Source organism: Linepithema humile, chromosome 6, assembly GCF_040581485.1.
Source record: "Linepithema humile isolate Giens D197 chromosome 6, Lhum_UNIL_v1.0, whole genome shotgun sequence".
Taxonomy (NCBI): domain Eukaryota; kingdom Metazoa; phylum Arthropoda; class Insecta; order Hymenoptera; family Formicidae; genus Linepithema; species Linepithema humile.
In genome coordinates, this window is record NC_090133.1 from 16,341,385 (window position 1) to 16,356,092 (window position 14,708).

General features: G+C 43.4%; 1 protein-coding gene and 1 long non-coding RNA gene across 10 annotated transcripts in view; one reads left to right on the top strand and one right to left on the bottom strand.

Moving 5' to 3' along the window:
* Window positions 1–14,708, top strand: part of LOC105676889 (uncharacterized) — a 203,848-nt gene that overhangs the window by 46,458 nt on the left and 142,682 nt on the right. Inside the window, exon 4 of the long non-coding RNA XR_010890779.1 lies at window positions 2,341–2,492. This is a non-coding gene — a long non-coding RNA (uncharacterized lncRNA). The remainder of the gene's footprint in view (window positions 1–2,340; window positions 2,493–14,708) is intronic.
* Window positions 1–14,708, bottom strand: part of zfh2 (Zn finger homeodomain 2) — a 363,357-nt gene that overhangs the window by 8,304 nt on the left and 340,345 nt on the right. The window lies entirely within an intron of this gene.

A 14,708-nucleotide genomic window follows, 5' to 3' on the forward strand; every position in this document is an offset into this window, starting at 1 on the left:
GCGGCGGATGGAGAGCTTTCTCTCTTTCTCTCTCTCCCTCTTTCTCTCTCTCTTGTTCCTCCGCTCTTCAACGTCGGTGTGGAATTGATAGCTATTAGACCGCTGGATCGGAGTGGCGGAATCCCGTTCGCGCTCGTTCCGTTCTCTCTTTGTGTTTAATGAGAACCACTGATACACGTACGACAATCTACTGCTTGACTAACATCTCTCCATCTTTCTCTTTCTCTTTCAGTCCCTCTTGATTCACACCTTCGCTCTCGAGTATCGCGCGTTCGCGTGGATTATGGTTTACCCCGATCGGACGAGCAAATAATCCGTGTTTTTATGTTCCATCGAAAGGGAGGGTCCTCTTCTCGGAACAAGAAAGCACGGCCATGCAGTAAAGAAGAGAAAAGTGTTACGGATAAATGGGGGATTAGCGCAACAACATTGGCCACAGTATAGTTCTGGTCGTTCTCTTCTACTCTTCTTACGGCTGCGTGAGCGTTCACGGAATTATGGCAAATTCATTATCGGAGAACCTCGCGGAGACTCGTCGTCCGCGATATCGGAGGCAAGAAGTTTGCTCTTCTTATTTCATATAATCGGCTGAATAATGACTCGAGCGCGCTCGTACCGCGAATGGAGAACGTGTGTTACGTGACGGACGATGGACGTTATTTATGAATTGAAATATCACAACGCGTTCCACGGGAAGGCAAAAATCATAAGCTATTGCTTGAATTTGAATTAATTTACGCGTAAATAAATGCAAGGCTATTTCTATTTATGGGACTTGCTCGGTAAATGTTTCATAAAATCCTGAAGCTTTCGAAAAGATGCTGACCCTGCTGCATTCATTATTAATTATAAGGGAATCTTTACATATCCTCTCTTTGTTAATTAAAAATTAATAAATTTTTCGTGAAAGCTTTACACGCATGCACGTATTTAAATATATTTATTTTGAAACGCAGTGATGCTTAATCCTACGAGTCTCAGGATTGATGAACGAGTTTTACGGCTGACAAACAATGGCGTTTTTATTGTTTTGATCTCGTTGAGCTTCGTGTGGTGTAACTCGGCCAAAGGAAACGCGAGTTATTCAACGCTGTATCTCTTTAGCCGATAGACCTCTTCCTTTCAAGATCATTAATGCTCCTCGCGTGTGTGAGTTGGAACGAAGATATATAATATAATAAGGAAGATCGTTAAATAACGCGCAACGCGTCGCAGCCGGGACGATGCGTATGACACCCTTGAAACAATCGAAGCGGTCGAGGAGAGGGATTATTACTCTTAATGAGCACTGGTTATTTCTTTGAGTGGCTTTGATTCGCCCTCCCTGCCGTCCTCCGGTATCTCCTTCTCCTCGGCACAGTCAACAGCCTACGTTCTGTCTGCGTGCGCGTACGCATGTGCGTACGTCATGCGTGCAAACGCAAAGACGAAAACACGCGCGCGCGCACACACACACACACACACTCGCGATCCGTACGCGCATCACTTTCGTCTCGGAGGGTCTCATTTGCGTACGGATTGAGATAGTAGTACTCCATCGTGCGCGCGCGCGCGCGCGTGATGTGTATTTTTGTTTAAATGTGTAACGCAACGTAGACGCGCGCCCGCGCGAGATTCTGATTACCGGCCGCTCCCAACTCCCCAGTGATCATCATCGCGACGGGCTCTCATTATCTAATTTCAACATGCCACTATTGCTTTAATCCTTTGCGTTGGAAATTATTCTGACCATGATACTAATAGAGAGCGCATCTATATAGTATTCGATACGCGCAAACATCTCCCAATTGAAGCAAACTTTATAGACTCTGCAATGATGAGCTGTTATTTGTGTTCTAACCTTTTATTTAAAGACACAATTAATAAGATTTTTACTTACAATCGTACTGTTTTTATTTAGAAAATTTTGTATATAAGAGTAAAATTTGTTTTGAGTATAAAATATCTTCATTAATCTGTTTTGCGTCTTCATATATAGTTTATATATATCTTTCACTATTTATAATCGATTTAATTAAACAATTATGCAATAAATACTGAAATATGTGCTCATCTCGCAATGTAACACATCATTGTATAATAATCGATCATGTTGGAACTTCATAAACTTCTTGACAGAATCTTGGAAAAAATTATTCAACTATGTCATCATGGAAAATATTATTATAATTATTACAGAAAAATGGAACAAATTGAATCAGTTATTAAATTAAAATATGTTACAATATGCAATCAAATATGATGACTCGCAATTTTTTTTAAGTAGCACTAGATATATGCCCAAACTTTTTTGTTGGGCTTTTCAGACTTTTAATGTGTTTTTACGGTTGCCCTATTTAGTTGTTGCCGATGTGAATCTTCGTCCTTCGGATTCTTTATGTGTGAGAACCGCTGACCCTAAGAGTTGCCGCGACACACATGCTGGAAATTTGTTCGGCGGGAATTTACGAGCGAGTTTCCGTGTCAGATCCAATACCGTGTGGACTCCATTGGTAAGTAGACATATATACCGTATATACATGTATATGTAAGTCTGTATATCCTGACAGCCATAAACTGGCGTTCGAGGACCAGCGAACAGAATAATCGAGAATGTCGTTAGTTAGCGCGTTCAGGAATTTTAACGGCTGTTTGGAAGGTGCGTGCGGAAAAACGTAATTCGTCACGCGGGTCGCAGTCACTGTTCGAAATAGCACGTTGTGGAATGACTGTCACTTCGTGACTGTGCGAAGAATTAATCACGTTAGAATTGTCTTATGAACTTGTTGAAAATCTTGGAAGGAAGCTATTAAATTATCTCGTTCATCGAAAATCGTCATTACAATTATTATGCGAATTGCGATACATACGACGAGACGAAAGATAGCAAATTCTGTAACATTTTATTACTAATTATCTGGACAAATATGTGATTTGAGAGTAACGAATGCATCGATGTCCCCAAGAGCGTATTCTTTTATCATTATTTTGTTCACGCTGAAAGGACGCGATAGAGCAAACGAAAGAGAAAGGAAGAATGGGCGAAAGAGAGAGAGAAAGGAATCGTTAAAACTACGATCAAGTGTCGGAATGCATCTTGGCGGCCGATACGATGTGACGGCGGTGATACGCGATGAAACGCGCGATATTTCACGTCGGCTCAGGTAATAAACACGATCGCTTTTCCCACACACGCACCACGGCGATATGCAAATCCCCCCCCCCCCCGATTATTCCGCGCCGAAATTCACTCGCCGCGTTAATCGCCGATTAAACGATGATCCAGATTAACGTGGAATTTTAAACGATTCGCGCGCATATAGCGCTCGATCCATCAAGGTGTGTCGATCTGGGCGAAATCACGCGGAGAATCATCTCGGCGGGGGAGGGGGGGGGAGGAGGGAGAAAGGAGGTGGAGGGATTACGAAGGGAGGAAATTTAGTGCCACGGAGAGGATCAGCGAGTCTATAACTGCCCGTTACGCGAAGTATGCACACACAACGGTGCATTCCACGTGTGCTTGCCAGCGCGTTCTCGTGTGGTGACCACCGCACACGTATCTACATAGGGAAACACGTCGTCGTGAACGTAGGCGTGCATTCCTGCCTTCGAATTATCTCCTCCTCGTTCCTTCCCTCCTTCTCTTTCCCCCGTTCGTCCGTTCTCTCTCGCGTTTCCCCGGTGTCCTTCCCTCCTTCTCGCTCACGACTTCCCCTCTTTCTCACGCCCGCTGTACGACGACGTGCGAGAAGGAATCCTCTTCTTCTCTTTTTTTACTCCTCATCCAGACCCGTTATCGGCGGATACCACGGCCCGGAACGGCTGTTTCACACCTCCGCTCGCGCGGGAATTAGGAAATAAATTAGCGGCCGGGCTAATTTCGTTATCTCGCCCGATGGCCGCCCCACCCCGCTTAAGATGTCAAGGCACGATGTCTCGGGCGGCCCGATACCCCCGAGGATCCGAGGACACGGTCGAAATCGTGTCCCGGCGCATCGCACGCAGGATCAATGGCTCTGCTCGCTCGCGCGGAGTGCGATGGGGCTTCATTAAAAACGGGTCAATCCCGATTAAAGTGACGGCGAGGCGGTAAGCTACGGCGGGCTGGTACTTCGCCTCGCTCGTATCCGGACGAACCGCGATAGCCAATCTTGTAATTAACTCACGGCGGGGAGATGTTTCTGGGAAGTGGCGTGAGCAATGCTATAACTTACTCGGGTATTTGTTTAATCCATATGGCACCGGCGTCGGACAAATAAATGAAATCGGTCTGCATAATATTTTTAATAGCGATCAGCGATTCAAAGAACAACGCCGTATTTTTAATCGTGCTCTTACGAACGCGCACACGACGATTAAATAAAAGCGAGAATTTATTCAGAAATTAATAATTGTACATTTCGTTAACGCGCAATAATATCGCACGAAATAATATAGATACACTTGGGTTGTAATTTGCGTCGAAGTAATTTGTCGAAAAATTCGCACGTGTGTATATAAGGAAATTTATGACTTTGACAAATTACGTTCACGCATTATTACGCGCGATAAATAGCGGGGAAAAACTGCGTACGTTACGCTCGAAAGATCGAACTCGGAACATTAAATATCGACTCAACTGTCCCGAGTCACCTGCCCATCCGGCTGATTTTAATACCTGGACGATGTTCGGTGCGAGCAGGTTTCTTTCGCCTCCCTCAGAAAATGTTGAATGTCCCAGGGATCACGAGGAAGTCGTAATTTCCACGCGAACGAGGCAAACCCGAATGAATCGACGACGGCTTATCTTGCGGCTCGGCCACGAAATCACTTCGTACGCGTATCAGACAAGATAACGGCACCGGCGTATCGATAAATTTCGTTAATTAATTATTGACGTGTCCCGAGGCTATTTTTGCGCTCGCCTGAACCCTCCGCGCGCGCAAACGCCTCTTTCTCTTTTTCCGTCTTTTATTCCGAATCCTTTTCTCGCCGGCGGGATTACAGAATTTTCTGCCTTGCCTTTCTTTAAATGAAACGAGATTCATTTAGAAGTTTATACGAAAAATAATTTATATAAAATGCATAAAATTATTCTTTTTATCGATACTTTATGTTACACAGAAAATCTAGGAAAAAATTTATGAATAACTTCTAAACTTGGAAGATTTTGATTTATAAATTGAGTTAATTGATTTCGATAGATTCGGTATAAAATTTTTTTTATATAACAATTTCCAAATTTTTGGATCTGATGTTAGCCCAAACTGTTCGAATATATCTTCAAAAAGTCGTTAAAAAAATCCGAACTGACCGGATTGTTCGATCACCTGCAATTTCCGGGCACTAATTGTTACTTAGAGCAGACGCATCTGAAAATAATGAACAGTTCATTTTTCGATCGAACGAACTGATGTACGTTTTGATACACGACAGTCATTCGCGGGAGTCTGAGAAGGTTGAATGACTCTCGCGTATCAAAACGTATATCAGTCCCTTTTCGCCAATTTGGCCTTCCGCCTGTTGATCGAAAAATCAAACTTTTCATTACTCTTGATTTTACGTTGCGCTTCACACGAGTTGCATTATTACTCTGACGGATATCTGGATCAGGCCTTCCGGTGAGTCTTCAGAACTCAGACGTTGGCGCGAATGACGAGTCATTCGCAAAATCAAGCCCCTGAAACGCGACGAGGATGCATCGGCGGGAGCAGCCAGAAGGTGGAGTCTGCTGTCAGGTACTTGATTTCTCGGCGTCTGACGAAGAGGTGGAGAGGTCTTCGACCGGTAGCCTAAGTCGAGGAGCCGTTCCTAAAGAGGCACCCGGGGTCATTAGCGAACGGAACATTTATCCTTGTCCTTCGCCTCCCCCCCTCCCTCCCCCTCACCCCCTCTCACTCTTTCTCTCTTGGCCGAGCGCTCGCACTCGATTCGCCGTCGGTATCAACGGGTGCCAGGCAGGAAGACCCGTATTATCGAGTCAATTGTCTCGCACCCCCCCCTCCTCCGGACAGTTCAGCTGACTATAAAATCATTATCACTCGTCCACCACCACCGATCTCTTTTTCTCTCTCACCTCTCCCCTGCCGCGCCGCCCCGTCCCGGCCGATGCTTCTCTCGGTCGACGTTGAACGCTCGATTATCCCATTAATACGACGAGTGTCCGTGCGTCCATCCGTCCCGGCGGATCTTTAATTATTTAAATGCAGAGTCGCGGCGGAGAGCCGGCGTGAAGGGTATCGGAGCCCCCCAAAGAGACAGGGGCGCATTTGCGGGACGCGAGACTTCGTTCACGCGCGAATGTGCGCGGATCTCGAATCGATCGATTCGACACGTCGCTTCTGATAAAAGCCGGCGAGCGCGCTCTCACTTCGTCCTTAATGTTATCGATTGATTATCGATTGATTTTACTTCTTCGATGAACGGTGAATGCGAGAGCAGTCATTTCCGTTCACTTCTATCGCCGGTGTTTTCGATGTCTCACTCCCGATTGATTAATTTGTCAACGTGCACGAACGACGTCGCGGAACGACATCGCTCACTCCGCCTCGGCTATCCGAGTTTATTTCCTCTAATCCGTCCCTGCCCAAAGCGTCGCGAGCTAGGCTCAGTGGGAACACGAGTAATCCTTAGTGTGACAAGTGGGCTCGAGGCGGCAGCGGTGTATCCGGTAGCACTTTGGTATTTATCTCTATAAATACGCATCGGCGTTGAGCATCGTTGACCCTGGCGCGGTAATGCGCGCGCGCGCGCGCGATAGAATCTATTCTTCTGAGCCGCCGGACTTCTAATGGCACCTCGCGACTCGAAAGCCCCGGCGGATCTCGTTAGGATTTCTCGATTATTCGAACGTGCGCGCGCGCAGCGATCGTTTGGCATAATGAATGAATTGCCGTTGAAATTCGTCTGATTGCGCGGAATATCTTTACCGCTTTTGCGCGGACGTTAATCATAAATAAATATCGCGGAGAGACATCGTCCGAGAGATGACTAATGGCGCGTCATCGGATTCCGCTTAACGCGGAAGAATAAATCCGCGTCCTTCGGCGATATAAATGATGAAACGGGATTAAACTAACTAATACGCCGAGTGTTATGACTGCGCACTTTGCCGTGACCATAGCGGGCAAGGACTGACCGATTGCGACTATCATTAAGCGACGACTTAATGAGCCAGGCGCGCCAGACGTGGGAAGTGGCCTATCGCGCGGTAATTACCTCGCTTCAATTATTAGACGATTAGACGTGCCGTAATGGGGATTGAAAATGGGAGTGGACGCTCGCTCATGTGATCGCGATCGCGTCAGCTAATAGACTTCTCCCGCTGTTTGCGTTATGCTCTGAACAATATCGCGTTTCGGCGGTTTCAGTCGATTGTATTTCTTATGGAAAACAAAAGCTTGATGATCCGTATTTATGAAGAATCTGTAATCAAAAACTGATATTCGATCTAATCGAAAGGCCCGCATAATTTTTCTCGAATAAGTGATATCTCTAGAATTTAATCGCGGAAAATGACAGAGTAATAATATGGTGATTCTAAATTACGATTTATTTTTAAATGTAGACTAGAATGGTGGAAAAATTGCGTAAGTTTATCCCGAGTGGGAAAAGTAGCTCTAAAGTCCAATTATGGAAAATGAAAGAAAAATAATAACTATATAATAAAATCTAAATAAAACATTAATATGCTCCTCCAAGATGCTTTCACGTACTTTTTATCCGAGAACGCAGCTTTATAAACATTTATTCTTTTTAATAGGATCACATTTGAATTCCCAGCCGAGACTATTAAAATGACGAAAAAGGACGAGTTTGCTTCGATGTTCAAATAAGACGCGACGTGGATCTCAATTCGCCACAAGGATTATTATTATTCGCCCTCTAATTGCACGGCGCTCAGATCCGTGTCGCCGTTACAAAGTCAAGCGTAAGAAAGAGCCGGGTCCTTCGGAATCTTTCCGGAGGGTAGCCCGCCGGCTAAGAATGTTACGGCGCGCAGTAATAAGAGATTTCAGCGAGAGGGATTAAAAAGGAGCGATATAAGGAGACACCCCTTGCGGCGCCCTCCCCTTTCACTCCTTCCTCGCTTCTTCTCTTTTTTAACGGACGCCACGTCGGCGGATTAGGTCTCGTTAAGATATCGCAAAGTCGTTAAAAATAATTGTCAGTTGGATAATTAAGGAGGGCGAAAAACCCCTTCTTCCTCGAGAAGATCGGGGGGGCGGGCGAGCGTCGTCTTCACGATTTTCGGCTCACTTCGTTGTGTTTCGCCGAGCGTATTTGTCTTCCTTCTCTCCCCGCCGCGCCGCGCGAGCACTCTTCCTTTTTGTTCCGTTTTCGCTTCCCGCACAGCGATTGCCTTCGATCTGCTTACGCTCCCTTGTCTCTTCATCCGCGTTTTGTTGGCACATCATTAGGGAGCACGAGGGACCCGGTTTTCCTCCACCGCGGCAATAGCAGACGGGGTTGGATGTGTAACGGTGCAGCGCGGCTTGTTACGCGCGTCAGACGCGGCCGGAATTATACCTCCTCGAACGGCGAATACGCCGTTTCACTTATGCATGCGCGCACCTCGCAAGCCCTAACTTATACGCGGACGTCGCAACGTGATACAACTTTAATGCGTTCGCTCCGGGTATATACTTCGCATGGAAAAGCCGCTCGGCGATTCTCTTTCTACCGCGCAAGGAGATTGACCTTGCATGAAGCGTTTCTTGGCCGTCGAATGGCAACGTCTTAATGGACTTTGTGTCAGTCCGATGGAAATAATTCAGTCGAAAGAGAAATATTTTTGCTTCTCCATCGTCTTCGATAGTTTATGAGTGAATATGTTACTTGTAATGTGCAATCTCGAAACAATTAAGATATTTTCGTTATTAACGCTGCGACTTTCGGAATTCTCTCACAGTATTTTTAGCGCATTTCAATCTACTTTTAGTTTATTTCACATTTCACTTACGAGTGCCATTTAATTGTAGATTCAAGAAGTTATATATTCAATTATTTCGTAAAAATAAAAGAAACATTAAACTGTAACTATCTTTTACCTTCGGCTGGCTTGCAAAGTTCAAAAAGATTCTTGTCGAAGCGCTGTTCGAATTGGTGTAATTCTTTTCCAAAATGTCGCGTTTCAAGATGCAGGGTGGAAAAAGTGAAAACGTCTGTTCGAACCGCGAAACTCTTTGCTCGATCGGTGCCCTCCAGCCAGGGGGGTGGCCGACAGGAAGGCATTGTAAATATTAATGCGGCGGGCTCGGGCAAAGGAAAATATTTGAATAATAATTACTGAGCCACCCTCGGCCCTTGTTATACCCTCGTATAATAAAAAGGTTCGCCGGAGAAAGAAGGCGCACGCGACGGCGGGGTCGCGACGAGAATTTTCTAATTAGGAGGATTCAAGCCGACCCTGCAAACAATACCAGAAGTACCACTTCCACCCGTTCCCGAGGAGGTACTCGAGGATTTCTGAGGAGAGAGATTTTAATATCCAAGACTTCGGCGTTTATTATCACCTCTTATTATCGTCGCGAAAAAAAAAAAAAAATAACGAGACACGCATACTAGAATCTTTCAGAATCGAACGATCTAGCGTTATCTATAATAATAACTACGAAAGAATACATTGAAATTTATTGATTTTCTCGTTATTGCGCGTAGCTGCCAATATTTGTATTCAGCAGCGACAAGAGCTGAATAAAGATAAAATTATTGGCAACAAAAATAGATCGTAATTACATTTCAACTACGAATCGTATATCTTTTTGGAAATAAGTAGCAACTTCACGTATTTAAATTACCAACTCAGCGTACACTTATATCGCGATACGTATCAAACGTCATTATATAACTTGAGTAATCACGTTATTTGAAGCAAATGAAAGAATAAACGAGCATGTGGCGACCGAAAATTTGCTCATATGCCATTTTTTAACAGTTAATAACACGGAACAATATTATACAAAGATTACGCGGAGCTTCATCTGTTTCCTAACGATCCAAATTGACGCAGTCAACACGCCGTGCTCGGCGAACGAGACCTTGAAATTAATTAGATACTATGTCGGGTTAAAAATACAGTGGCCGGCAATTAATTTCGCAAATCGGTCGCGCGTTTTTCCGATTTGTTTGCAAAGCGCATTCGTTACACAGTAGTGACGTATCTTACGTGAATTAATCGAAGGTCGCGCGCGAGAGCGGTAAGAGTAGTTTTTATCGATGGAACAATGATGATCGAGTAAACGTGTAACGCGTAACGAGAGAAGTCCGCGGCACGTTCAAAGACTCCGCTCGGAATAAATCAAGGCGAGCTTCACGGCGCGCGCGAGCGTGGTTTTGCTTCTTTCCCGCTGACTCCCTGACAGTCATTAGGATAATCAACGAATTAGCGTTTCCGCGCTAAGGACTGGATAAGGCATAAGGAGTTAGGAGGACAAAGTGCGTCTCGGCACGCGATCCTACCGTACCGCGCAGGTACAAAACGCTCTCGCGCTCTCGCCGAGTGAAGATTCGTCTTTTGATTAAACCCACCCAGAATTTTCGAGCTCGCGAGAAATTTGATATTCGTGATTATCTTTTTTTGTTGCTGTTATTATTATTATTATTTATTCTAAATGAAAAAGTAAAACTTTTTTCACAAATAAACCATTAAAGCAGAAATTTTGTTACGAAGGATGCGAAGTTTGTTCAATAAATTCATATCAACAATATTAGATGCAAATTTTTAGCTAAATCAGAAAGACTTCGTCTTCTATAAAACAGTACTGAATGGCTGATTATCAACTTCTTCGAGACAACTTGCATGTCCTTACACTCAAAAAAATGATCTTGCAATAATAGCTAAAATTTTCTAGGTGTAAAAAATTAACTAAAACAGATAAATGATTAGCAACTGTTGTGATATTGCCATATGTAATTACTTAATCAGTTTAGATGACAGAAACAGAATATATATCTGTATTGTTTGTGAACTTTAAAAAGAAAGTTTCTCTAAAGCGCCTATCTATATAAGATCAGTCACGTGTTAGATCATGCAATGAATAACATTTAGCAATGGTATCTAAATTTTTCAGAAGTTATTGCTAGAACATTACTGCTATAAATTCTATATGTGACAAACAATGTTTTCACAGATACGAAAAATAGCGATACATTCTTGTTGCGATATCTAGAAATCTAACTACATCAGCGAAATATTTTTTTTAGTGTACAGGTTTTTTACCGGTGATGCTCGGACGTGCAAATGTTAACATAAAGCGGCAGTGTTGCTTGCGTTTATTTCGGTGTCCCCGGGGGCATAAATTTTCGCGATGCGCATTCCCGATTGTTCCCAGGTGTGCGCGTGCGTCGCCTCGCAACCATCGAAGGAGGAATTTGTTTGACGTGTGTCCTGAGATCTGTTTCGTAGATACGACAGCCCACATGCTCAAGAAGCTTGACTATCTCGATGCTTTTCACGCCTTGCGACCGAATCGCTCTTTCTCATGGTGCCTACGAGGGGCGCGTTCGTGTGTGAAATTGGGCAGAACGAGCAGCGGGCGCTTCAACTTGTACTAATTAAACGCTCCTTAATTCCACTCGGAAGACTCCATCAACCTGATAATTGTTGCATAACCGGCACGCATGCGTGCATGCACGTGTGAAATTTTTCCACATCTCGAATCGCTTCGACATTATGAAATTTTTAATCAAATTTAAATTAACGAGCTATAATTAAATATAAGCATATTTTTATAGAAAACACAAAATGTCTGTTGACATCCAATTGCACTTCCGTCGAGAAAAAGTATTTGGCGATGTATAATTTCCCGTGGCACGGTTTTCTCTCGCGATACGAATATTTTTCGTGCCTAGACGGCGAGCATCATTTAAGAGCTCGTCGGCTTTAAGCCTTTAAGCACCTGACCATAAAGTCAGTCATAATTGTCCCGACGAATCTCAGCGCTCACCCTCGCCGCGTCAGACATGCAAATAACTCGGGGTTAGTTAGCTAATGGGGTTGGCAGGGTCGGTAGCTCGGCTCGAGCGAATTCATTCATTAAGGGTTGATGGCTTAATTGCCAGCTCGCAGCATCACGGCCGCCCCCGAGTCGACCACCATCGAGGCGTCCTACACCCCGATCCTTTCCGCCCTCCTCTCCTCTCTCCCTCCCTCTCTCTCACTCTCTCCTCTTCTCTTCTCTTCCCACGTCTCTCCTCTCTTGTGCTCACAGCAACAGGTTGCACGAGGAGTCAGAAGCTATCGGTAAGCCGAGGATCCAACTCGTTTACGCTCCGAATTAAGCGAGCGAACCGGCATTAATTAATTGTCCCAGTTTGTTCGCCGCATCGCGCCGCACTGAAAAGTCCTCCGCCCTTCCGGCTGGGGTTAATTGTCGAGCACGTCGTTAACGCGATCTTTTCTGTTCCTTCGACCGAAGAGAGATTCCGCAGACCCCTTCGCGATAACTTTTAAAGGACTCGACGTTGAGTTTCAATTTACTCGCCGCGCCACGCGCTTCCTCCTATTTGCAACTCAAAGCGCGTACGTGAATTTATGCGATAGCGACATATAAATTTATTTCTATCTTTTGAATTACTTTGTTCTTTATGTACATAAAAACTAGTATCAATGTATTGCGTTAATATGTGTAAAGAATTTTTAGTTTATTTGAATGAGTAATGTTTTTATTATCATTAAATTTAGCTAGCTTTACTTAATAAGTAAATTTTATTATGTTTTTTAACATATATATAAATTTATGCTATTTATACAAAACATAAACAATATTTATCATTGTTAAAAGTAGTTATAAAAAATAACTATCAAATACACAATTATATAAGATACATGCATATCTAAAATTTTAAGAATATATTTGCTTCGACAAGAAATATTATAGTATTTAGCGATAAACTGTGACAAAATAGACTAGAAAATTTTCTACGAGAGAGTCGATTATATTATCAAGATATTCGTTTTCAACCTCGTATGCATCGTATTCATTGCAGTCGACGTCCCCCGCTCGCGACTTCTTATCTTCTTTTTTGTTCGCAAGTCTGCACCGGTATTTTTTTTTATGTTCCTTTTACACGAAGGTAACAACCATACGAATTTTCGCCATTTGTATGCGACACGGCTCAACTGTCAACGTGGGTCGACGTGAATTATCATGAGTGTCAGACCCTACGACCCGTCTGTACGAACGGTTTAATTTAAGGTCGCCAGTTTAATTCCTGGTAGAAAGCGCATTTGCAACAGTAGCTGGAATAGAGGGAGAGAGAGAAAAAATAACGAAGCAACGAAAGCAAGAAGAAAGAGAGAGAGAGAGAAAGAGAGAGAGAGATAAAAGAGGAACTCTTTTCGATTCAAATGCGCCGCTCCTTTCGTGTCGTTCGTATTGCTGTGGCACGTCCGTTCGTCATGACTTTTCGGTATAGCATTCGTGCAAGGAAGATGTGAGTCACAATTAGGTGGATCGCCAAAATTCTCAAGTATTACGTGCACTGTTTGTCTTAAAGTTTGGCCACGAGTGGGTAAAAAGTGCATCCACAGATTTAATAGGTTAGTCAGCTTCTGAACTTTTTCGTAAGATACTTAAAACAAATTTGTATGTTTAATATTTCAAATACGTTTAGAGCGAAATTTAAGAAATCAAGAATCTAGATAATATCATTCATTAATTTCATAAATTATTTTTGTACAGATGTTTCGTATTTTTTTTTTTTTTTTTTTTTTCGAATACGTACGTCTACAGCAATATTTGAAGGTATGAAATCATTGAATTATCTTCGGAGATAGTTTGTTGGAAGGTGAAACTAAAATTATGTGTTTTACCAACGCAATACAAAATTGATCATATTTTATTATTAGCGCTATAAATATAACATTAGTGGCGATAATTCGCTGCGAAATCTCGCGAGAAACTTAAGCTACGAGTTCGCCTCTGTCATTGACCTTATCGGTCTTGGTATAAAAGAGAGATGTGCCGCGGGTGAAAATGGTAGTACTTAGGACCATATCCAGAAATTGCTGTCTGGTTTGCACGTTCCCCGCGTACACACGCGCGTCTGCTGTACATGTGTGCGCACGCAGGGTACACGTGGGTACGCGAGGAGAGAGGAAGAACCGCGGGGAAGGACGGAGATGATTTAGTAATGAAGATATTAACGGAACGAAAGCGCGCCACAGAATACTGAGATTCAACTATCTAACTGCTGACATAACTCACGTTTATGACTCCGTGGCGGCCGCTTCTTTTCGCAGCCCTCGACCAATGACGCTATCCTTGGTTCTCTCTGCACTCCAGTTACACGCCCGTAATTAATGCCGGTGTCACTTGGAAAAAAGTCTTGCGCTGACGTTACTTATTTATGCAAAGAAATCTTACTTGCAACATTTTTTGCTTTCTATGCGCATCCTTTGCTTAATTAACCGCTTGGACGTTCGCTGTAGAAATATTTAATTTAAGTCTGTCCATCACGCTTTTACCTATAATTTGCATAAAAATTACAAGTGCAAATTGATAATATAATCTTGCTGTGCAATTGATTAATTGTAAGTGGAAACTTTTACTTCGCTAGAAATCTTCTAAGAGACTTGTGCATAGAATATTCGAACATTGCGAGCCTCCGTAACGCTACACTATCTTCAACAATTTGTTACTTCTATTACAGATCATTTACCCGCATTAATATCATGAATTTCGAACGGTGCAATGTTAATTTTATCAAGCGCAGATGCAATCGATCGTAATATGAATCTATTCCGC